General features: G+C 40.7%; 1 protein-coding gene and 6 pseudogenes across 2 annotated transcripts in view; 2 read left to right on the top strand and 5 right to left on the bottom strand.

The window, feature by feature from the left end:
- Positions 1–25213, top strand: part of LOC146450379 (transducin beta-like protein 3) — a 223702-nt gene that overhangs the window by 169559 nt on the left and 28930 nt on the right. The gene's annotated exons all lie outside the window — the stretch shown is intronic.
- LOC146450385 (uncharacterized) lies at positions 3914–9307 on the bottom strand (annotated as a pseudogene). Its single transcript, XR_014860331.1, has 9 exons — positions 9243–9307; positions 8339–8479; positions 7597–7777; positions 7074–7262; positions 6666–6769; positions 6195–6392; positions 5429–5596; positions 4890–5279; positions 3914–4119 (listed from the first exon to the last, which is right to left on the bottom strand). The product of XR_014860331.1 is annotated as an uncharacterized LOC146450385 (transcript).
- Positions 11136–11966, bottom strand: LOC146450384 (uncharacterized; annotated as a pseudogene).
- Positions 12338–13578, top strand: LOC146450383 (uncharacterized; annotated as a pseudogene).
- LOC146450382 (uncharacterized) lies at positions 14427–17861 on the bottom strand (annotated as a pseudogene).
- On the bottom strand, positions 18100–20564 carry LOC146450381 (uncharacterized; annotated as a pseudogene).
- Positions 20333–23346, bottom strand: LOC146450380 (uncharacterized; annotated as a pseudogene).

The following is a 25213-nucleotide window of genomic DNA, read 5'->3' as shown; positions in this document are numbered from 1 at the left end:
GGTGGTCCAGAACAACATGATTTATTGGTGGATGGCCGCAGTATTCACAGAGAATACTGCCCTCCGTGTCAAATTCTTCACAGGGACAAAGAGTACACTTTCCCCTTACTATTCCCCGTTTATCTTTGCCCATATCCCAAACACCACACCTCTCAAAATGGGTAGTCTAAAAAAAATAGTAATAATCATAATAATATTAATATTAATGGTCACGAACTCATAAACTGTTTGCCTGACCAAGGAATTTCAAATCGAATGTTGCTTTCTCGAGTTAAGCAATAAGTAAATTTTCATTGACACGTTTTATAATCCTGTACAAAATCCCGTCAAAAAACTTCCGTTAAATAAGTCCGAAAAAATATTCCCGTTAAGACCAATAAGCTTCATCTTGCAATTTACATGTTAGGTTTACGTGCTTTAAAACTTCTATCAATAATCAGGAAGGTTTTTTTCCAAGCAAGTTTTAGGTATTAAAGGCACAGGACAGAGAAGAGTGATATTTGCTCATAATTACGGCTTAACTGACCGTGAGACTGCAGCGCACAACGATATTTTTGTTGTTTTAAAATTGTACACTGGAAATATGAAAGTGAACAGGTAACCAGTTATGCAACAAGATTGCATGACGCTTTGTCACGTTCATTTTTTCCATTCAACACGACCCTTTACCGGATATATACCAGCATATACGGTCTAATTTTTCCCGGCAAACATGACTCCTCTGCACCCTGTGAGTGGGGGAGGCGTGAACTGGAATTATGTAATTTCGCAGAACGCCCTCTCGAGAATGCAAATAAAAAAAGACACCCGCGAATTAAACTAACTTGTAGAGTTTATACCAAATTTGAAACAGTCACTTTTTCCCAACAAAAAAAAAACACTAAATCAAAGCACATGGAGAAATTTTTCAACCACTGTGAGATTTTGAGTTGTTGGAGAAAAGATTTTTTAGTGCAGATGGGATATTGATTGACATGTAAAAATATATACATATTGATTGTCATGTGTAGAATCCCGGAGTGAAATCATCAGTTTAAAACTAAGCTATCTGCGAGTGAACACGAAGTGAACACACCGTTTGGTATTCAGTCTCACCAAATCCGAATGGCACAAATGTCATCATTCAGAGAAAAAAGAGACGAGAAAGTAGACCTTCGTGTAGAATGTATTGTGAAAGGATATCACGAATGCCAATTTACCACATATGTAGGAGAGGAATTTCTAGCCTCTAAAAAGCTGGGACCGAAAGGCAAGGCATTCCGTGTGTCCAACAGTAGAGGTCAACTTGGACACCTTCAAAGTGAGCTCGTAAATGCGTTTTGGCCTTGGCAAGATTCGATCCTCAAATGGTAAGTAAAACTTAACTATAATGCAACCTTTGTTTTCACTGATTGACATTGTTGTGCAGCATATTGAGTAACACAAAAAAATATTGATTAATACCGAGTACTTACAATTTCAGCACGGTCAACGGAGAACCTTTCCCAGATCTGCGTGGTAGATGGAGAGTTGGAGGGGGGATAAACGTCCCAATTACCCTTGAAACAAGTACCACCAGATATAAAGCAATTGAAGTTAAAAGGGCATTACAACTAAATGGATTGTTCTGTTCAGTCAGCCAGGAAGGAATGAAATAGCACGTGCAAAGATCTTTCGCAAGACTAAGGATGCTGAGGGTCTTTTTAATCAGCGCGTGATAGCTCGCAAAAAAAAAAAGGCTGGGCTATCATCGGCGCTCATCGCCGACAATGCTGACTTTAAGCCTTTACTAAAAGATCTTTTTTTATTGTTTTGTTAAGTACATGCAAATGATAGACAATCGATTTTTGTTGAAGATTTATTCTATTTTCATTCAAAGTGTGTTGCCCTTTAAATATGTTTAATGTGAGAATATCATGCAATCATGCGTAGGTGGGCTAGGCGAGACAAGGTCATTTATATTGTTCTTCCTGTCATCAGGATGCACAGTACAAAGTAATTCTAATTGAATGGAATCGGGATTGAATTTAAAGATACTGAAAACAATAGCGCTAATAATATCTGGTCCTGAAAATGATTTGTTGTTGACTGATGACCTGCTAAATAAATACAGATAAACGTCTCTGATCTCGGATTGCTTGATACTCGTAGAAAGTCTTGCAACCATACCCTGTCTAGGACGGGTCCAGGACAGACTAGCTTGAAATTATATACCCTGTTCAGGGCAGAGGGGCCAAAAACCATACCCTATCCAGCGGCACGTCCCCGTATAGCCCATGTAGGGGAGTACCCCCCCCCCCCGGGCCGCAGGTATAGCGTCTAACGCGTATTTCCTTTTCAGCTCCTCTATATAGCTGACATGTTATAGTACCGAGAACAGACAGTTCATATAACAGTTGCTTCCAATGTTAGTAAAGCCTGGAAAAAAATAACGTGGCTAGGTCAATTGCGGGTTTAACATACAGGTGTCCATATCAGTGTTGTTTGAGAATTTACGAGAAATATGCACAGGAGACTTGTTGCAATTGTAACAGTGTGATACTCATGTTCTGGTACGCTGTATGAAGAACAAAGGTTGCAATTATTTGTATAAGTCATACTTTCCTCTTCCTCTTTCGCCGACTTCTGGGAATCCTTAGATGTTTTCTGTCTCTCCTATTGTGTGATTTGTTGTCAAATGAAGAAAATATGCACTTTAGACCAAGCGAAAAGCATCAATTACCTCCTTCGTACAATCACTGGTTGATGTGGATGTGGATACATTGATTTTGTTTCAAAGGAAGTAGGTCATTAGACATAAACGTAAACTATTGGTTTCAGAATAAAGCCTTTTCGATAAGCTTAGGAGAAAGTGAACTGTCACACAGCTGCAAGATACACCTGTTCTGTTTGTTTTTTCTTTACTTTTACGTTGAACTCACCAGGTATTTATTAAAGAAGCAAATGTGGTCGAAGCACTTGCAGTCAACTGTGCAAGGTTGATTTGCTTGTCTACAACGGCACTTGAAACTGTTACAGGGTTTACTCTTGTGGCAGCTGCAAGGTCCTCCAGTCGTCCGGCTAGTCGATTTCTTTCCCGTCATCGACTGGAGCTGAACAGCACCTCTTAAACTCAGTTCACTTTTTTTGCTGTCAGACTGCAGGAGAAAAAATCCAGTGTTTTAAAAGATTATTTTGCCCTCATAGCATAACTGCTTCGCTACTGGCAACTACCCTTATTTTCCTTTAACGAGGGGGCAATTGAAATGCTGTTGTTTGTTGTTGTATAATTACTCTATTTACTTTTGTCATGACAGTTACTCCAATGAAGTCATGGTAACCAACCAATTTCTAAAAATGGTGTCATACCTTGTTTGCGGAGACTTTGTCCTTTGAGGTTTCTCCTACCATTGTGTGAACTGCATTCTTAAAACCATTTGTTGTGTCACAGTTTGCTGCAAAGTTGATAACGGACTATGTCAGCATACTGCAAATACCGGCTTAAAAGAACCACTTATTTTATACTACAGACTGAACTAGTTTTTACATGTTGGATGAGTGTTAAGAACTCACGCTGGATATGTTCCAAAACAGGTCTTTATTTATACACACTTAATAGCAAATCAAAGTACATCAGTGTATCGAGTAAAAACGCTGACAGTATTAATTGTGCATTGTGGCTAATTTTTCGTGACAAAATTATTTGAGCAATAGCGATAAATGGGTCTACGACAGTCTTTTCTGCATATATGTGGGTGTTATTATTTGTTGCTTATAGCTGGTAAAATTTGATCCTGCAAGTTCTATTGGGCAGTTTCTTTCTTGAGGGCGAGTAGCCAGTGTATTGTCAATGTGCAAGAATCTAACATCAAAATCAAGCGTTCCATTAAGAAGAAAGAATTCTATTTTGTCAATAACCTCCAAGCTTTTCTTGGTCTTCTGATGTCACATTACTTTAAGTGCATCCATCACCTTGCTCAAAATTGTCCTTGGCTACATTGTCTGCATCATTTTTACACGGGTGCTTGATAACATCGCAGAATGGCATTGTAGCACTCATAGCATACAAGATTGTCACAAGCTTTGCACTTCCATCTAATCCACATCATGACAGCGCAATGGCAAACGTTGCAATGACCATGTTGGTTTGAGGCTTCCAGACTGAAACAATCGATAAATCCAACCATCAGGGCCCAGTTGTTCAAAGCCCGAGTAAGCTAATCCCGGGTTAATATGAACTATAACTCGAGTTTGATCAACAGCGATTTTTCCAAAAGATTTTTGTCCCTCAGTTTTGACTTAGACTTTCGTTTACCATTAGCTTAAATAAGCTTTCAAAAGCATGTTTAACAAGCAAACTGAAAACCTGGGTTAACTTTTAATCCTGGGTTAGCGTTAATCGGCTTTCGAACAACTTGGCCCAGTTGATCATTTAGACAAAAAAAAAACAAACATATAAATAGACAGTAAGTCAATCTGTCAGTCGGTGTATAGGTTATTTCTAACAATCTGTTAACCAGTCGATTAGTATGCCAATCAAGCAAGCAATGAAGGCATTGTAATTACACCCAATTGAGTTTTGGGATCCGAAAAGCCAGGCTTACATGACACCCGCCATTGACTATCTTTTTAAACGTCACATACAACTAAATTATTTCTTTCTTTCTTTCTTTCTTTCTTTCTTTCTTTCTTTCTTTCTTTCTTTCTTTCTTTCTTTCTTTCTTTCTTTCCATTCTTCTTTTGGCAAAAAAAAAATAAATAAATAAAGAGGAGGAGATGAAGATGGCCAAGATATTTATGGTGTATTTCTTTTGAACGTCACAACCGTCCCCTGCCTCAGCCCAAAAAAAACAACAACTTCTGAGCCATGTAAACAAACGTTGGTGACGTAAATGATCAACAACTAAGTAAAGTAATGAAATTACACTCACATTTAGACAGCTGTGAAAGCCTACTGCCGGTTTTCTGTTTCATGAGATGCGCAAAGATAATCCTGGGAACGAGCCTGTCACAGAGCTCTTCTTGAAGTCCTCTGATCCGGGGAATGGCCGGCATTTTCAGTTCAGAAAGGAACCCTTTGCAAGACGGATGAAGTGCACAGCAACTGTTGAAATCCAGATCCCTTTGGCTTTCCTTGGCAGCTTGCGGAACGAGCAATGCAACAGCCAGGGTACATTCTTTTTGCACCCCGTATTCTGTCTTTAAAAGAGAGTGTCCAACTACTTCCTTTATCCAGTGGAATAGTTCTGTGCATGTTTCTGAAGGTGATGCAATGGACGACTGCAAGAGATCCTGGCTGATGATGTTATTTCTTTCCCCAGCTTCATGATTAAAAGAAAGAAGATGCAAACGAAAGATAGAAGAAAAAATATTAGATAAAACGCAAGAAGCTACTTAATCTAAAGTGCCACACATTGAAAAAAACAACAACAACAACAAACAATGGAACTGCAATGGAAAATTGTTTTACCGCTCAGATAAAACATCAAATTGTAGTCTTGCACACAGTGGGCATAGATTTCAGCAGCAATTATGCGTCGTCGTAAAAACTCTTGTTTCCACTGTGTTATGCTTGTTACTTCCGAACCAAAGAAACATTTCAGTGCTTCTGAATTGTCCTGCTGCTTCCCGTCTTCCACTGTTTAAAAAAATAGTGATTCAGTAGATAGGTAATTATTAACAAACAATAAATAGGATGCATCCTAACGTATGAAAGTCTCGTGAAAGTAGCCCCCTGCTACCACTGCTGCCGGCGAAACACGTATTTGCAAAAAAAGAGAAGACGGCGATAAATCCTCAAGGGCTTTGCGAATAATAGTCCATAGTTTTGAATGATTTTCTAATCTGAAAGGGTATCATCCACTTGTACCAAAACCTATGAACAGACTAACAAAATCTTGCTATGTTAAGAAGTATCCTAAGTACTGTTGCGTGACAATAGTCTATTGCTGTGACATGACAACAGACTATTGTTATGCAACAATACTTTGAAGAAAATCTAAATTAGGAGGGGATAGTCAATCGGACCCTGATTTATGATGAGAAAACGAAAAAAATGAACAAACATGACTAACTAAAAGCGGTTGCACGCGAAAAAAAATTTGGTCAACATCTCAGGGTATATCTTATGTATTTGGGGTTTATAATGGCGCGTAAAACGTGCATTCTGGTTAATACCATGGTAAAATTGTTAATATACAAGAGAATTAAAATTGTAAAAAATATCAACTGATTACCTTTTACAAAATCTCTTCGGGAAAATCGAATAGATAAGTTTGGTCCGACACCAGTTTCTAGTAAGGGTGCTAGTACAAGCTGGTCTTCACTGTCCATGGACATTACTTGCACAAGTAGATTTCTCTGTCCGTGTTTTGGCCTGTCCTCCTTTGGTATTTCAATGAGGCCGATGTCACCAACAGGTTTGAGCTGATTTTCTGCCCTTTTGCAAATTTCATAGTCCAAGATAACACTTAGTAGCGTAATAAAGACAAAAAACTGATAAAAAAGGCTTATACATTTTTTTTTAAATTTGTGATAGAAATGCCGTCCAAAGCTTAAAATCCTTGCTTGGTTGTCCTTTTGCTTAACACCAATACCAAAATCTCCACGTATATTCGCCAAGCTCAAATAACGTTTATTATTTTGCATGTTGGGCTAACGATGAAGAATGTAGGGAAACGATGGAAACATATTGAAAACAGGAGAACTTACCTTCCCTGAGATGATGATACTGCCTTCAGCTATCATAGATCCCTTTGTAGCCTGAGCTCTTACGGTATCCGCGTCACTGAATAACAGGCCAGCACTTTCCCTACAATGATATGGAGGCATAATTGCGGATATTTTCTGTGTAGGTGTGGATATGAGCTATTTAAACAGCTATTATTGCACTATTAGGCATAGGCAAGAATTATATCATTAAAATTGACAATGGAAAAGCGGGTTTTCGAAAATTCCAGACAGGGTATATGATATTGTAATTTTGATGGCCGGCTCAATCAAACATTGCCTTACATTACTTTTTGGATACACGAACGATGAAATGTAAAGGAGGGAAACTTTTTGGTCAAACGTGCAGTGTAAAGCGTATGCCTTATGGGTCACAATGCACTTACTCTGTGAAATCAGGACCATCGTCTTCATCTACAGCTATTGCTTCTTCGTCTTCTTCTTGGTCCTCGGCGGTGATGTCACGAAAGTCCATGTTGATCTTCTGCTGTAACCTTCTTTGAGGATTACCAGCGGTCCAAACATCAACAGGCGCAAGACTTTGGCCAAAGGACGACAACGCCTCGTGTCTACGGCTAGCAATGAAAGAGAAAACTGGCATTTTTGCTATTTTTTTTAAATGGGATCATCCGGCAAATCGTAGTAGAAATTTTATCATTCCCTCTTAGTTAAAGGCTAAAGTTTTAAGAAAACGACAACACATCTTAGTTTATAAAACATGTTTCGACAGAGAAATGTTTTGTCGTTTTCTTAAAACGTTTGACTTGCCTGCTAGTATCAAGACCCTTATTTAAAGTCAAAGTGAAATTGGTATTGTCCGCTTCTTTTATCAACCTAGTTCGAACAAGGATGTTGTAAGGAAATAGCCATTGAAATTCGATATGTAAATAAATTAAACTGAGTACTTATGTGTTGTAGTCAAATAGACATATCTTAAGGGCCAACTCTACCGAATAGTCTGGGAATTCATCCAGTTTTGCTGCCAGCATCTGCTTTAGCGACTGGATTACTCGTTCAAATTGTCCACCCTTTCCAAGGACTTCGAGGCTTGGCCAATTTGACTTCCACTTCAAATTTTTTCATCAGACCCCTAGCAGGAAAAACACAATACAGGAACTTCCCATAATTCGTTCCTTTAATAATGACCACCTGTTGTTAATGTAATTTGCAATTTGTAAGTTCCCCCTTTACTGCAATGCTATTGTACATCTTTTCGAGTTTATCTATGCTTATTTCTTATCAACAAGCTATTGCACATTGCTACTGACGATGGGCGTGGTTATCCTAGGTACAGTCTGGACATTACAGAGTTGGAATGTCATGTTGTTTGCCTGTTTGTGTTGTAAATATTGTTTGAGTTCCATTGGTTTGGAAAACTTGCTTAAACATAAAAGTTAAGTACTCACTAAAGAATATCCTTTACATTTTGCGGCGTAAAGTGCACTTCTTGCTTTTCAAATGGGTCCGTGGATCTCCCCTAATGCTTGAATCTAACTGCTATCCTGCGTGGTCCGCAGTGGGGTTTTAGATTTTGCTTCCCTTTCTCCCAATAAAAACGTTAATGCTGTCCGGCTTCACACTTGATATCCAGTCATTCAGAGTAACCACTACTTCACCACCCCTGGCACCAAAAAATTGAAGACGTACGTACCTTACAACTTGTCCCACGAACTGTCTTCCGTTATCTGAGTAGATTGCATTTGGCACCAATTCTAAGCCTAAGCAGAGGTCATACTACTGAAAAGCTATTTCTTCTGCAGTAGAATTTGGGAGAATCTTGGCCCACGCAAAACTGGCAATGGAATGGCAAAAAAAAATGAGCATGATGAATAACTGTGCGAAAACGAACAAAGCAGAAATTAAAATGTGCAAATGTTTCAGATAAAATGTAAACTACTTTAATACCGTGAAAAATACCCAACCTTTCGAAAACACCATACACACATATTGGTCTGTTATGAACTTGCTTGGCTATAATAGTCTGACAAAGTAAACAAATGTAATGATAATTAGCGATTCACACACAGTAGGTGAAAATATCCCTAGCGAAATGGTCAGATCTTTGGAAGATATCCGGCAATTAAATTCTTAATTGCCTGTCACTTAACACAACAAGATGCAGTTACCTTAGGCGTTCGACACCACTGGCAATTGCCGATATACTGACGCAAGATACTGGAACTGACTTTAAAATAAATTTGTCTCATCTAAAAAGATGGTACGAAAAGAAAGAAGAAAAAACGTTTGTATGCAACTTAGCCCGAACCAAGCATTTATATAACAAAAGTGAGTGCAAGATGACTGACTTACCTCGTAATGACATTTTATGAAACCTAAATGGTTCTTTTTGTCGTGATGGTCCTGCAAAAGTCTATCGTACTCGTCAAGACAAATTACACGTTTTTTGACAAAGACATTTGCCACCAGCGGCAACTTTCTCTCCCTTTTCTAATTTCAACAAGAATTTTTTTCCATTAACATTGAGCACGTCATATCTTGATGCCTTTCTGATGAAATTCTTCCTATGACTTTCTAGTTTAAAATCCAAGGGTTACTTGTCTTTAGAATTGTGTTCATCGACGTATTTCCGTAAAGCATCAGCGTCCCTGTCAACTGACATTCCAGAGTTATGATTAACAAGGTAATATAGGAAAGCATCGTATGCATTGCGTGAAACCCTGTAACATAGAAATAAAACAAAAAAGAGAAAGAGAGAGAGACCCATAGGTATCGGCACTTTTGTAACGAAAAAAGGGAACTTTGGTAATGCACATAGGGAACTTTTCACACGTTCCATGGGGAACATTTGTAACGATGGGGCACCTTCGTAACCAAACAAGGGGAACTTTTGTAACGTGACTTTTAACGTCAAATATAATAATAATAATAATAATAATTAATATTTGCATGGCACAAATTAGCATGTCTTCTACAGAATTTTTGCCATTCACAGGTGTAATACCACATGTATATTATTTTCTTTTCATGACAAAGATCTGTACTGTTTCATAGTGAAATTTCTCCTGTGCCAGATACAGCCAACACAGCTCGGCATTTTTCGGCAAGTAAATACTTTCCGTTGATTAAAAAATACAACGAAAATTTTCCTGCATTCCAGGCGTTAAATGTCCTGTTTTTTTGGTGTCTGCTTAGTTGTTGAACAGAATTGCGCGATGCAAACACAAAACAACAGGTCACCAATCACGTGTTTTCCCCTCACATTGATAGCGTGTGGACACTGGTGAATAGTAATGAGCGAAAGCAATTCCTCGCAATTTCATCGATTAAAAGTTACAAATGAACTTTGAATACCATTTATTAAATTTTAACCGAGTTTTAAGTTAATTTGGAATTTTGGTAACCCGAATTGTTGTGGATTTAACTATGCTTTGTGCCTGGTTTAAAAATCTAATGCGTCATCCACTTAACCAATCAGATGTAAATTCACAGCCAATCGCAGCTTGGTCAGATAAAAACAACCTCCCACGAGCCAGTTTCCGAAAAATGTAATCAAATTATTGGTCTTCGCCAAAACTACGGTATAATTAAAATTTAATAAATTCTACTGTACACAGGAAGCAGGAACAGCACGAACAGATCTTGGATTTAGAAGTTCAGAAGGCTAAAAATACCCTAACTGAATATAAACTGATACTTAAAAGGTTTTTATTGATGTTCCTGAGGGTAAATATGTTTTTGGCCTTCTTACAACTCATTTTAGCGCTTGCTTTTAGCATAAAACATATTTACTCCCGCGAATATCAACTCTATTGTTACTACATAAGGCGTGGAAACCTTTCTATTCCATCAAACTATTTCTTTAGTTGATGCACATCAGCGCCTACACACGCAAAGGTTTCAAAAACACAGAAAACTGAACCTAAAGTACACTTCCTGTGCGTAAATATGTTTTTGGCCTTCCTAGAACTCATTTTAGTGGTCGCTTTTGGCCAAAAACATATTTACGCCCGCAAATATCGGTAAAAGTGAAGAACAGCTCATCTCCACCGACTGACAGTCGACCGACAGTAGGGCGACAGTTGGCCAACAGTCGGGCAACAGTTGGCCAACTGTGGGCCAACAGTTTTTTTCATAGCGGTAACGATTTGTCAACTGACAGACGGCCAACTGTCGGTAATGTGTCGGGCCTACTGTAGGTAAGTTGTTGGTGAACTGTCGGTAGAAATTGTTGTGGATTTTTCTATATGAATAAATCCAAATCACATACCCTTCTAGTTTCTTTAAAATAAATTCCACGGCGACTTTTCTCTTGTTCCCCGTCCGCCGTTTTGCATTTTAAGTTAGTATAACTGTGCCCCAACCCCTCTCTCATCATCCCACTGTGATAACGTAAAGTGTGCAATTTCATCTTTATAATTGGTTATTAACTTTTTCAAATTTGGTGGCTCCTAAAGGAGCCGGTTTTTTTTAGGAGTCTAGTGATGACTCTATTCGTAGAATCTTTCTTCGAACTTGAGGGGCAACAGCTTCCCTTCTCTCCTCATGTTTGCCATTACTTGTAAGTGGCGTCGAAGCCGTTTTTTTGTATGCTGCCTCAGGCTCTTTCACGGATGACCCTTGCACGTTGCGGATTACGAGATCATATTCGTGGGAGTCGACCAGCTTTAACTCTGCCACGGCCACAAAATCTCTAAGGGTGCTTCTCAGACAGCCGGTCAGTCTAAAAGCGTTGGCCATGCTGCAGCCATTTTTGGATATGGTACGCAAAACATTTTGATATCGGTCATGGATAGCTGCCAAGCTGTGGGTGCTGATGCGATCGGATTGCTGCTGCTGTGGCTGGTTGTTGCTGCGCAGTGCTTCCACCTCTGCCTTAAGGTCTGCAATAGTCTTCTTGGCCTGCGCCAGTTTGGTGTGGAGGACCTTGATGGCCTCGGACTTCGTCCGGACAAGGTTTGCCAGCTTTTCTGCATCTTTATTTGCCTCTTCCAACTCCTTCTCCTGATCTTCGTGCTGCTTCTGTTGGTGTTGCAACGCCAAACCAACAGAAGCAAGTGTTGCTCACTCGTTTTGTGAGCAAGTTGTCGTACAACCTACGGAGCTCCTTGTAGCTTGGTCTATCAGACGAGGACTGTTCAGAGGAGGGCTAAGTGGAGGACTGAGAGGAGGACTGTACAGCTCTTTTCTTCTTCTTCTGAGGAGGTCGTTCTGCACAGGAACTGCCGGTTATCGCCGCTACACACACCACATTTGTTGGTACAATGAAAAATGGAATGCGGACCGCCACAGGTGGTACACTTGAGGATGCGCTGAGACATTTTGATTTTCTGATCGTGCAATGATACCTTTGATTCAATCTGCGGCTTTTATACTCTCCTTTGGATCAAATTAACAACAAGTGTGATTAAAACAAGCGTGATTGGTTGCATTATGCTTTTGTTTATTGGTCAAAGTAAATAGCATTATAGTAATTAATAACTAACATTTGCATATGAATACTTTACTAGTACAATAGGCAAATTTTCATTGGGTAGTTTCGATCCGACAAAGGTTATATAGGGTTAAACATCGAACTAGATAAACTCATTTCATCATGAATCATATCGAGTTACTTAACTTGATCCAAAGTTACAATACCATTTTTACGTTCCTGGTCAATCATGGTTTGCTTGCAGCTAGGCATAAATGTCAATGCAGTCAAGACATGGTTATAAGAGAGAAAGCCAATTCGGAAGATGGGTATTACTGGGAATGTCCAGTTCGTCACTGTAGAAAACGGCGATCAATCCGGACTGGTTCCATTTTTTGAAGATTCCAAGGTATCACTTGCGAAATGGCTATACATCATCTTCCTGTGGTCGATTGAAGAGTCCAACAAGAAAGTATCCTTGCTGTCAGGGGTGTCACTCTGTACGGTTGTTACAATACTTCAGAGACTCAGAGACATATGCTCCTTGAAAATCATGCACAGCAATATCAAGTTAGGTGGCAGAGGGAAGACTGTAGAGATCGATGAATCAATGTTTGGCCACAAACGCAAGTACAACCGTGGATGGATTTCCAGAGGCTCCTGGGTTTTCGGCATGGTTGAAAGAGGCAGTGGCAGGGCTTTCACCTTACAAGTACCGAATCGAATGAGAGAAACCCTGGTGACCGGACTGATACAGTAGTTCGTAGAACCTGGAACCAGGATTATCTCAGACAAGTTTTCACCATACTTTAACCTGAACCACGTTGGCTACATCCACCTCATGGTGAACCATTCAGAGAGCTTTGTTGATCCATAGACAGGCGCCCACACAAACACCATAGAGGGACTCTGGAGTCAGGTGAAGAGAAAGCTGAAGGCAATGAACGGGACTCTACAAAGCCAACTTCCGGGATACCTGGATGAGTTCAACTGGCGTAAAGTTTACAGAGGCGACCATTTCGAGAACATATTGGCTGATATTGCCGAATTCTACCCTCTCAACTAAGTTTGCTTAGTTTGACAACAAACGGCTCCTTTAGGAGCCACCAAATGAAATAAAGTCTAAACCAATACTGTGTCCTTTATTTAACAGTACGAGCAAAATCAATTATCGTGTAAATAAGTTCATAAAGAATACACAAGCAAACGCAAAATCCATTATCGCGTAACAAGTTCATAAAGAATACACGAGCACGTGCAAGATCAATAAACGCGTAAAAATGTTCGTAAAGAATACAATAATACTTGTGATGGATCAATGTCCCAGACTTTGTGTCGGCAGATTTTGGACTAAAATCCACCAACGAGAAAAGTCCTCCTGCAACTGAATGTTTCCTATAAGGTCTGCATTTTTTAGATGAACCAACCAGGAAAGATCAGGGAAAACTTCTTGAAATTTCGACCCTTTTCATTGTATAGGAATTTTCGATTTCTGCCAAGGAATTTCATCAAGGAACATGAAGAATACATTGATTCAGAAAGTTTACGTTTATTCCCTTTGTTTCACGAAATAAATATTGCCCCTTGATCAAACGAGAAACTTTTTTTTCTTACTTACTGGAATAGCAAGAAAGAGCGTTAGTGAAGTTCAACATTGTGTCGACATACATGACATACTATAACATGCTAGCTCGCAATGAATTATAGGGCGATTCAAATTTTAGGTGAACGTGCTAAATTCACTTCTCGTTTTGGTTTAATAAGTATGTAGAGTAAAGGTAAGCTAAAAAACTTTTGGTCAGTTTTTTTCAGGTTACCTGTCGGTAGTCTGTCGGTTAACAGTCGACCGACAGTCGGTGGAGGTGAGCTGTTTTTCACTTTTACCCAAATATCGACTCTATTGTTATAACATAAGGCGCGGAAGCCTTTCTATTCCATCAAACTATTTCTTAAGTTGACGCGCATCAGTGCCTACACGCGCAACATTTCAACAACACCCAAAAACTGAACCTAAAGTACACTTCCTGAGCGTAAATATGTTTTTGGCCTTCCTAGAACTCATTTTAGCACTTGCATGTGGCCAAAAACATATTTACGCCTGCGAATATTAACTCTATTGTTACCACATAAGGCGCAGAAGCCTTGCTATTCCATTAAACTATTTCTTAAGTTGACGCACATCAGCGCCTATACACGCAAAGGTTTCAAAAACACAGAAAACTGAACCTAAAGTACACTTCCTAAGCGTAAATATGTTTTTGACCTTCCTAGAACTCATTTTAGCGCTCGCCATTGGTCAAAACATATTTACGCCCGTGAATATCAACTCTATTGTTACAACATAAGGCGTGGAAGCCTTTCTATTCCATCAAACTATGACTGTTTTGAGCGAAACAGCTTTAGTGTCAATATCATCTTTGAAAACAGTACCTATTAAAGCTTCCACGGTCCACGAAGATCTCAAAGGTTTGGACACACTTTCTTCAGAGGCTGAGAGGCTGCAGCTGGTTGGAGAGCTCTTTTTCTGGACAGGGGTTTCCTGAACTTCACCACGCATAACGCTACGTAACTGCTTTGAGGCTTTAACTGATGATTTAGACTTCTCCTGTAAACGGTAAAATTTACGCGCTGTGTCAATATTGTGGGCCATTAAACCGGCGAGATTTCCTTGTGCTTCATTGGAGTGGCTGGTTGTGTGCACTTTCGACACAGCTGACTTTCTGAAGAGAGTAGAGCTAGGACTTCCGTTGATACCCGCTTTCTTCCAAACAGATTTAATGGCCTTGTTTATCTGACTGGATACCATGGCCTCTGCATTCCACATTAAAAACACATTCTTGCACGGATTATCAGTCACGCCAGGAACTTTGGAGTGTACGTCTCTTACGAAAATGCTCATCCAGCTGTGCAATTTCGAGCTGAGAACAATTCTTGCTGGTTTTTGTGTATCGAGTGTCTTATGATCCTTCACAAGGACAACATTTTCTTCATCATGTTTGGATACTCTGTTAAACTCACCCAATGTCATATTGGCAAGAGCGCCAGCCCTGTTCGCATTGTCAATTGATATCTCAACGAACAAAAAATCTCGGATGAGAGTGTATCGGCTTTGAGAGATTGGCATTGAATGCGCACCTGATAATTGACCCAAGAGGCATATGGTGTCTCTGGCAGCTTTACTTCTTTCAAATTCCGCAATTTGCTCAGGAGAGATTAAAGCATGGAAGTCTTACTCCATTTTCTCCCAGTGTCGTTTCTAACACACTTTGCGCATAGATGTAGACCATGTTGCGACCTTCTCTTTCAAAGACAGGATTTTTTCTTTAGAAATGTCCATGCCAAGGTTTTCAGTCAGGCAAAAGGAGTAAAAATGGCGGAGACTCATCAGATATGACTTGGTAGTTTTGGGATGGTATTCTTTCTTTGCAAAACCTTCCAGGAAATTTTCATTGACGACTTTTTCATTGAACAGAGAAGCCAAATCTTCCTTCCTGTCAATCAATTTCAATAGCTTCGAAATTTGAGCTCGATGCTGTTTGCTTGTTTTGTCGTCGAGGTTTCCTCCATCTGCTGACTTAAGCCAGGATTCAAATTTAACAATAACTGTTGGCGCGGTTGTGTCTGAAGATTGAACTGAACTAACATCGTCGTCTTGTTTGTCTTCCTGGTCTGCTTCTTCTTCTTTGCTGAGGATCACCACTTCCTGGATGGTGGGACTTGATTCTTTAACTCCAGGCGCTCGAGGTCTTTTGTGATACGTTCTCCTATGAGATTCTTTTACAGGACCTCACACTTTTGTTAAGCCATATTTATACTCTTCTGAGCCTGGTTGCAGACTGTGGACTTTTCTTAAGTGGGGGGGATTCTTTTTACCAAGGACATGCATCCACTGATAGGGCAATAGCGAAAATGGTGATAATCTTTTCTCTTTGTACCACTACCTTGGTGTTTGTCATCTGTGGTTTTCTTTTTCTTTTTAAGAACTTTTCCTGGGTCTGTAAATGTGTACTTTTTTCTCATACCAAAGCGTGTCAAGGCCGTTCTGGCATGTTCCTTGGACCAGCCATGTACATCTTGTAGATGCCGTGGGAGGTGGACTACTTCTGACCCACATAATGGTAAAGGGCAAGCTCTTCGTGTGTGAGTTGTTTTGGAATCCAACCTGCCTTTTTTTCTTTACAGTCGTTTCTCTTATTGTCCTCCCTTACTTCACTAACCAAGTCCTAGACAGGAAAAGGTAAAAAAAATAAAAATTAAGCCAATATTGAACCCTGAAGTAATATTTGCTCATTGAATGGGAAAGAAGGGGTTGGGGTGGGGAGGGGGTAATCAGGAGGAGAAACCTATTTTATGGAAGCCTGTTTTCATAATTGTGACAGTATTACGTGATTACATGTGTGACTGCCAATTTAATTGTTACATGACTGCTTTAAAAAAAAGTGCTCTAGGATTTTTACAATTAGACTTCAATTGATCATGTCAAGAATCATCGAGGGAAAGACTTGTGTCATCTGCTGAAGATAATGGCTGAGGTGGATAAACCTGAATCCTATAATAATTATGATTAATTATACAGTAGAAGGGGTCTCCCAATACGAAAGGCGGAGGGGGTACTCAAAGCCTTGACCCTTTCACTCCCATGGGAAATGTCGTATTTTTGTAAAACAGCAACTGTGAACCCCTACACCAACTGTAATACACCAATTAAAAGGTTTTATCTGGGGCATTGTATAAATCATTCCAGCTAAGACAAAGGAAGTAACAGAAGAGAATGAAAAGTGTTTAAAACGAGAAAATATAAACCTTAAAATACATCTCACTTCTCGTATACACTGGGTATACCCCTAAACTATAGCTTAATTTGCAGATCTCAGCACATAGTTTCTTGTCAAATGGTGACTTGGTCTTAACAGTGTAAGAGGAAAAAGTTCCAAAAAATGGAGGGGTGGTTAATCATGTTTTATGTATGCGGGGGGTAAGATTTTATGCTTCCATTGTGCAGATCTCTCCAAGATCTGCTTGGTGTCCAAATTTGATACAAATTGACCCAGTATTGGGCACGTAATGACTTTTTCTGCACTCTGGAAGTGAGAGGGTTAAGGGTGTAAATCACAGATATTGGTCTCAATTAGTGTGTTCAGAACGAGGCACATTTTTAGGTGTCAAGGTATCTTTTCAGGTTGCAAGTGAAGAAATAATTTAAAAATGCCATCATATTGTGTTGGTGTTCCAATTCTATTAGAAAGAAAATCAGTTTACATATATTTCGTAGGGGGAGGTATTTTGTGACAACAGCTTTACCATTATTAAAATCATGTGGTGTCTTTTAGGGGGTCAAATAAAGCCTTATCCCCACCTGACTGCTCTCCTGTAGGGATTAAGTTAAAAATTTCTGAAAAGCATCCATGCCCGAGAGAGTCCTCCCCTTCTCCCCCACCGTGAGTTTCCAGGTAAAAGCAGATGACAGGTTGTGGAGTTGTTCAGCTTACAGGCTTAAAAGATGAGTAAGGATTCACATAGAAATGAAAAATGTATTGTACTTTGAGACTTATGGCCGCATACTCTATTAATTGTGACAAACCAGCTTGTGCAAACATTAGCTATGTTTATCCTCTCTTGCTATGTTGCATATACAGATATACAGCGCTGTGCGGGAATTTTCACTTTCAAGACTGGACTGTATTTCCACACTTTATTCCCAACAGTTCTACACTCTACGTTTGTCAACAATCTCTTTCTTACACTCTTTGTTCAGTCTTAAGTACTCTGTAACACATGTCTTTAGTTCTAGAATTACAGCCATTCAATCTCCTTTCGAAACTTACTAAAGGTTTCTTATCTGGAAACAACTGTCGAATGTTCATTAATACACGATAAGAATCAAAGCAATTAAATGTCTCTTAAGTATACATGTAAATTCATCTGCGCTCTATTTTCACATTTCCTTTCACAAAACAAAAAAAAAATGATATATCTGTGTGTACATGTAAGTCGCGTTACTTATCGCAATAATGTTTTCCGACACTCCCCCCACGCTTGGCTCATTTTGGAGCCAAGACCATGGTTTCATCTTTTGACTGGTTCAGCATTTCTCGTGTCCTCCAGGCCGCATCCAGTGCTGCTGTTGGGCGAGGGACCTCGCGTGTCCTGGCCTCTATTACACACTATGCACGGGCCCTCGCTCCGGTGATTTCTGGTAACTTTGCACCTCAATGGGATGTAACTTCTGAACTGGTCTACTTAGACGCACTATTTTTCCCTTAGTTATAACCCTTACATTAGCCCCTCTTACCTGCTCGTCCTTTCCTAAAATGAGACTTTCTACGACTGCCGTCTTCCATTTATTTCTCATGACACCATCCTCAAACACTGTAACCACGTCACTTACCTTGGGAACTTTTCTAATGCCCGTTGCCGTACAATCATGACTCTCTCGTAACCCTGTGAGATACTCTCTTTGCCACCTTCTCCAGAAGTGTTGCAACCGTTTACTCAAATGCCTGTATCGTCGCCTAATGCCAACTTCTTCCTCGTCGTCGTCTTGTAAATCAGGCAAGGTTGTAATCTTTCTTCCATGGATAAGGTGAGCGGGGGTCAAAACTTTTTCGGTGGGGTTGCTGTAGTCGTACTTCAATAGCCTTGAATTTAAGGTGGCCTCTACCTCAATTAGAACAGTCAGGAACTCATCAAATGTCAGTCGGGCATTTCCCAGTACCTTTGAAGACACCTTGGGGCCCTCTCAAGATTGAAACGCCACTCAATTCGATGGTTTTGCATTTCATCTCTCACCTGTGGATCCCTGAAAAGTCTGCGCAGTGCCTTTTCTGTGCCCTTGAAGTTTTTTTGCATTGTCTGACACCATTAATACTGGTATTCCTCTTCTGGCTATAAACTGTCTCAGACGTCGCCTAAAGGTTTCCACTGACAAATCGTCAACTAACTCCAGGTAGACAGCTCTCGTCATGCAACACGTGAAAAGAGTGTTGTATACCTTTCTCGTCTGGCCATTTTTCGCCTTGACAAAAAACGGTCCCGCAAAATCTACTCCGACTCTAGAAAACGGTGGGGCTGGTTTCACCCTAAATTCCGGTAAGCTTGCAGTGGGTGGCTGAGCGAATGATCTGCCCTCTAATCTCTTACAAACAACACACTTATTGAGCATTCCTTTCACCACCTGCCTCCCCTTTGGCACCCAAAATCTCGAGCGTAACTCAGCAAGTGTTCTTCTCACTCCACTGTGGATGACCTTATCATGGCATTGCTTGATTTGCAGGAAAGTTAAGTGGTGCCTTTTCGGTAGAATAATTTGGCTCTCTCGTCTCCAATCCCAGATCGGAATACTCCAGTCGACCCTTGCATCTTACAATGCCCTCTCTGTCTTCTCTGAGGCCAAACTTGCTGACTAGCTGCTGATAATTACAATCCTGCTTTAGCTTCCTCTGTGCTGCCATTATCCACTCGTTTTCCGACTCTCTTATCTCTTCCAAACTAAGCATCCCTGATTTCCTTTCACTCTTGTGTCTCTTGCGAATGTTGAAACAAAATCGTTTGACCCATGCCCTTACTCTGAAGACCCTTCTTATACTACTGAACTTTCCAATTTCAATGAGGTATTCTACGCCTTGCACTGCGTTAGTGTTGGTGACTAGAACATTAACTGCGGGTTTTTTTTTCCTCTTCCTTGCCCTCCTTTGTAGGGAGGATTGACTTCTCAGCTGGCCAACTGCTCCCAGCTTCGATTAGCCATGCAATGCCCTTCCACCACAGCCCGTTACCATTACGTTTTACTGCCATTAGACCTCTTTATCCAAAATCGGCTGGGTTTTCTTCACTCGGACAGTACCTCCAATCACTCTTACTGCTTGACTTGAGAATTTCGTTTACACGATGGCGTACGAACTGCTTCCACTCTCCACGGTTCATGATCCAATATAATGCTGTCATGCTATCTGACCAAAACTTTGTCTGCTGAACTTGGACCTGGGAAGAAAGCGCATTCTTCACAGTACGCATAAGCTTTACCAATATCAGGCCTGCCATGAGCTCCAATCTGGGTATAGACAACTCCTTAAGTGGGGCGACTCTTGTTTTCGATGTCAACATCTTCGAATACCTCCCTGTGTGGGTTCTGTACATCAGGTAAATCACGGCACAATACGCCTTTTTGCTAACGTCCGCGAAACCATGTAACGAGCACTCTAAAACCTCTTCTTGGAGGCGTTTGTAAACGCATCGTCTAATCGTAATTTGCCGACATTCAATCAAGCCATTGATTCATGTCTCCACATCTTGTTTTACTTTGTCCCTGAGAGGGTTGTCGCATCCGATCTTCTGGCGACATACTTCCTGAAACAGAATCTTTGCGGTTATTGTGACGGGGCCTATAATACACAGGGGATCAAAAATCCCTGCTATCAATCGTAAAGTGTTACGCTTCGTTGCTGGTAACCCTTCAGCGTGTCTTGCAATTGCACTTAAATCAAGACTGATCGTGTTTTCTTCACAATCCCAGGCCAACTCCAGCACCTTCTGGCCCTTGCACCCCATCTGCATGTCAACAGATGATTTGGTCACGATAGTATCGTTGGTCACGTCATCTTCTGCGACTTTACGTGTTACTTCATCACTCGAGTCATTCTCAATCTTTCCTCTCACTCTGGCGTCATTTGTCATCCACTTTCTAAGTTTGAATCCTCCATCCAACATTCTTCTACTTGTCTTACTGTACAGATCTGTAATTTCCTCTGGCGATGCTCCTCCCCCCACAAAATCATCGACATAAAACGATTCCAGTAGTTTGCTTGCAAAATCGGGGTCATCATCCAAGAACTTCGTAATGTGATGCCTCAATGTGGCATTAAATAGAAAGGGAGGTGCATTTACGCCAAAAACAACACGACAGAACCTGTACACTACAACCCTTGAAAGATCCGGGGGGTCCTTTAACCACAAAAAACGAACAATATCTCGATCCTCTTTGTCAGTTCCAATGTTTAGGAAAGCTCTCTCAATGTCCCCCACAAGCACAATTGTATTCTCCTGGAACCGCAACAATATGTCATATAATAGAGGGTTAAGAGAAGGTCCTACATGCAGACAATCGTTTAGGGACGTAGCTGTCTTCTCACCCTTCGAAGAGGCATCGTGGACAATTCTTACCTTCCTAGTTGCAGCTTCCTTTCGGACAACAGCTTGATGTGGTAAATCGTGTACCTTTGTTCCCTTCTCCAACTCAACCACCTTCTCGATTACACCAGTTTTAAGCTGCTCCTCGATGATTGAGACATATTCTCTGAGAACTTCTGGTTGTCTCTCTAATCTAGCAACCTGTGTCTGAGTCGATGGAGGCTTACAGCGTAGTTATTTGGGAGTTCCGTGTGTCCTGTTTTCTAGGGTAACTTCACTGAATAGCGACCCCCTTGGAAGGAGATGCTATTCTTGAATTCTTCTTATACTTCATAGTCCACTCTCTGAATTCCTAACGTTTCCAGCTCCCACAATTTCTTAACTTCCTCGTCTAAACTTACCTTGTCACTGGTTGAACTCCCCAAGAGGTTAACTTGAACAGATTGAGCACCACTAGTTCTCGACTCACCTTTCATGGGTCCCGAGAGCACTGAACCCAGCTCCGTCTGCACCGCAACTGGCTCATCAGGCTTTCCTCTGATAGTACACTCTTTCTGGAAGTTCCAAAGATAATCTGCGCCAACTAAAATATCTATTTCTAGCACCTCTTAGGCTTTACATACATCTGAAAACCACAAGCCCTTGAGGTGGGGATACTCATTCCTGGCTAACTCTACATGACCATTCTGGACACTTGAAATTTCGGGCGCTGCGTAGGCTTCTATCTTAATGACTTTCTGCTCTCCTATAGGACTTACCTTTACCTCTAGGACATTTCTTAACCGGGTATCCCTCGATCGCTGCCCAAAGGTGCTTATACCAAGCCAATCTTGTCTAATGACAGCAAGCTGCGCGCACTGAGCAACCCCCGAGGTAATAAACGAGGTATGACTACCCCCGTTAAACAACACCCTGACCTAAAGTGGTTCGCGCTCCCCCCTGATAACCGCCAAGCTGTTTGTAACGCAACTTGCCCGCCTGTTCCTACATGCAGGGTACTAGGACTAGTAGTTATCAAGTTAGCATCTGACAACATTTGGGAATCACTAGACAATTGTTGCATAACTTGGACCTCACACAACAAAATGTGATGTCCTTGGCCGCATCTGTTGCACATTACCTTAGATTTACATTCTCAGGCTCGGTGGCCCTTTTTCATGCACTTAAAACATCTAGCAAACCTTAAAGCAATACCCTTCCGTTGCTTGATATCGTTAACTGTAGGACAGTCCTCATGATTATGCTTGCCTAAACAGAAGGCACAGTTCTCCTTATCTTGTTTTGTGAACAATGCGTTCGCTGTCCCGCCCTTCATTCGGCCCTCATTCCAATCGCGCTTGTTTTGAGATTAGGATGACATTGTCAAATAATGATCTTCTCGTAGTTCAAGTTCCTTAAGAAAGGCTTGCAGCATTTGCTCCATGGTCCACTCCAAAAATTCTGTTCCTCTGGTAATGGATGGACGAAAGTTCTCTGGTAGTTTCTGCATAACAGCGGGCACGACTACAGAAGCACAAGTGTTCTCACTCACTCAAAGTGCAATCAATCCTCGGTGGTACGTTACACATCTGTCGTACAGTCTCCTCAATCGAGAGTATCTCGATCGCTATGAACCGGTGGCAAAGAAAGCAAATCATTGATGTGTGCTTGTTGTATTGCTGTTCCCTTTCTATAGCGTTTCTTTAACACTCGAACTCCTCTTCATAATTCGCTCCTGTCAGGGCAAACCCCACTATTGTCGATCTCGCAGGTTCTTGCACCAAACTTCTCAAATACGAAAACTTGTCTACGGCAGATATACTATCATTCTTATCGATCGAACTCTCAAACGCGTCCCAGAACTCTTGCCACTCTTGGATTCTGCCGTTAAATTTCTTTACCTCCAACTTTGGTAGCCTTGCTTTCACGGCATGCTGTTGTGGCATCGCGGCCATGGGCGGCGGAGTCTCTTATATAGGCACCTGATTCAAAGACGGAGGGCTGTTAGTTTTGCTCAAGACTTCTTCCATTCTTAGCACAATCTGGTTTAGTTCTTTGCGCACTTCGTCACTCTCCTCTATCTCCTTCTCAATGAGGGCTTCAATACCTTCTTCCTCTAAACCACCGATCAACTTGATGATCTGATGGTGAAGTCCCTTCAAGGTATCGACCTTTTCACGCATTGCTTGGATAGACTGCTTGATCTATTGCTTGTCCACTGCTTCAGTTCCTTCTCCGTGATTTTGTTTCACCCGGTTTCTGAACGATCTTTGACTTTTCAGCCATTGGGAACGCTGTTCACTCTCGTTTGAACAATCTTCGGACTTCAGTTTGTGGTTTTCGCTTAATCATTATTCCCCTACCATCCGGCTCGAAGGACCACTGTGTTCGGGAATTTTCACTTTCAAGACTGGACTGTATTTCAACACTTTATTCCCAACAGTTCTACACTCTAGGTTCGTCAACAATCTTTTTCTTACACTCTTTGTTCGATCTTAAGTACTCTATAACACATGTCTTTGGTTCTAGAATTACAGCCATTCAATCTCCTTTCGGAACTTACTAAAGGTTTCTTATCTGGAAACAACTGTTGAATGTCCATTAATACACAATAAGAAACAAAGCAATAAAATGTCTCTTAAGTATACATGTAAATTCATCTGCGTCTATTTTCACATTTCCTGTCACAAAACAAATAAAACTGATATATCTGTGTGTACATGTAAGTCGCATTACTTATCGTGATAATGTTTTCCAACACAGCGCCTCCATGTATTTAGGCATCAAAATGCATTTGTTTATGCCTCAAAACTGAAAAGTGTTAATGCCAGTATTCAAGTAGAGTAAAACACCATTATTCTTTGAGAAAAAAGTTCCTCATTAATTAGCAATCCTTACTTCTCATCAAAAAGTGTAAAACTTTCATTATAATGAAGGACCAGCATTTTCCCAATATTCCAGTAGTGCGAGCAAACATGCTGGCACTTCATGGAAAGCTGGAAAAGGTCTGCAACAGACTTGCAGCAGACAAGGAAAAAGGCATTGGGCAGTCAAAGAACAGTGGTCGTTAATGCGAAGTCTGTGACAGACAGTCTGCAGACTTGCAGACTTCCATTTTGGGCTAAAGTGGCCTGCTGAATGACCTTAAAGATCTGCGACAGACCTGAGAAAGACCTGTTGTAGATCTTTCCATTTCATATGGGGTAATATTTGTATCTGTAGATCACCGACTGTAGTTTGTGCAGGGTTAAAATGTTACAGTGTATATATACTGTGATACCAACATATTTAGCCATTGCCTAAACGCCCTGTTTCAAGAGCAAAGGTAAACGGTGGAAAGAGATGATAACACTTGCGAACCAAGGGCAAATAAAATCGCTCCAAATCTTGTTAAAGGGAGCATTGTAATACCGAATGCATCATTTAAATGGTTGAATCCACACAAGGCAAAGCTCCTCTTTTTGACTCATAAGAAACTAAATCTACAGCGGAAAAAGGCAGTGCTGGATCAAAAGGGAGGATTCAGTCTATCAGCCCTTGCTAGTTTGATTGCTCCTCTCGCTACTGAGTGGTAAGGAAAAGTTTTCAAATAAAGCACATGCAAAAGATGGCGATGGTACCTGAACATTTATTGCAAAGTATGGAAACAGAACATAGCTTGACTGCTCCAGCACAGCTTCACACCCTGACTTATTTAGATCAAGACACGAAGCAGATCACGGCTTGTCTTTACCTGAAAATCAAAGTGTTATTGTTGGATCAACTTTTGCAATGGTATTGAGAGTTGACAAAACAGACGAAAAGTGAAGCAACGGTGAAATCAGAGCCATTACCTGCTAAGGAGGCTGTCACTAAACCAGAGACAAAACCTACCAAAAGTCTCTAAACCATTTAGTGGTACTCCTGTCACTGACTACAAAGGGATCAAAATCCCCCCTTGAATTGAAACGCCCCTTCCATTTTAACTGAAGAAACAGCACTTGCATTTATGATGGATACACCCCTAGATTCCAGGCGTAAAACAGGGAAACGTCGTTACAAGGCAAGAAC

This window comes from Pavona decussata, unplaced genomic scaffold (assembly GCF_977016875.1).
Source record: "Pavona decussata unplaced genomic scaffold, jaPavDecu1.1 SCAFFOLD_468, whole genome shotgun sequence".
Lineage (NCBI taxonomy): Eukaryota > Metazoa > Cnidaria > Anthozoa > Scleractinia > Agariciidae > Pavona > Pavona decussata.
This window is presented reverse-complemented; position numbering and strand designations above follow the sequence as displayed.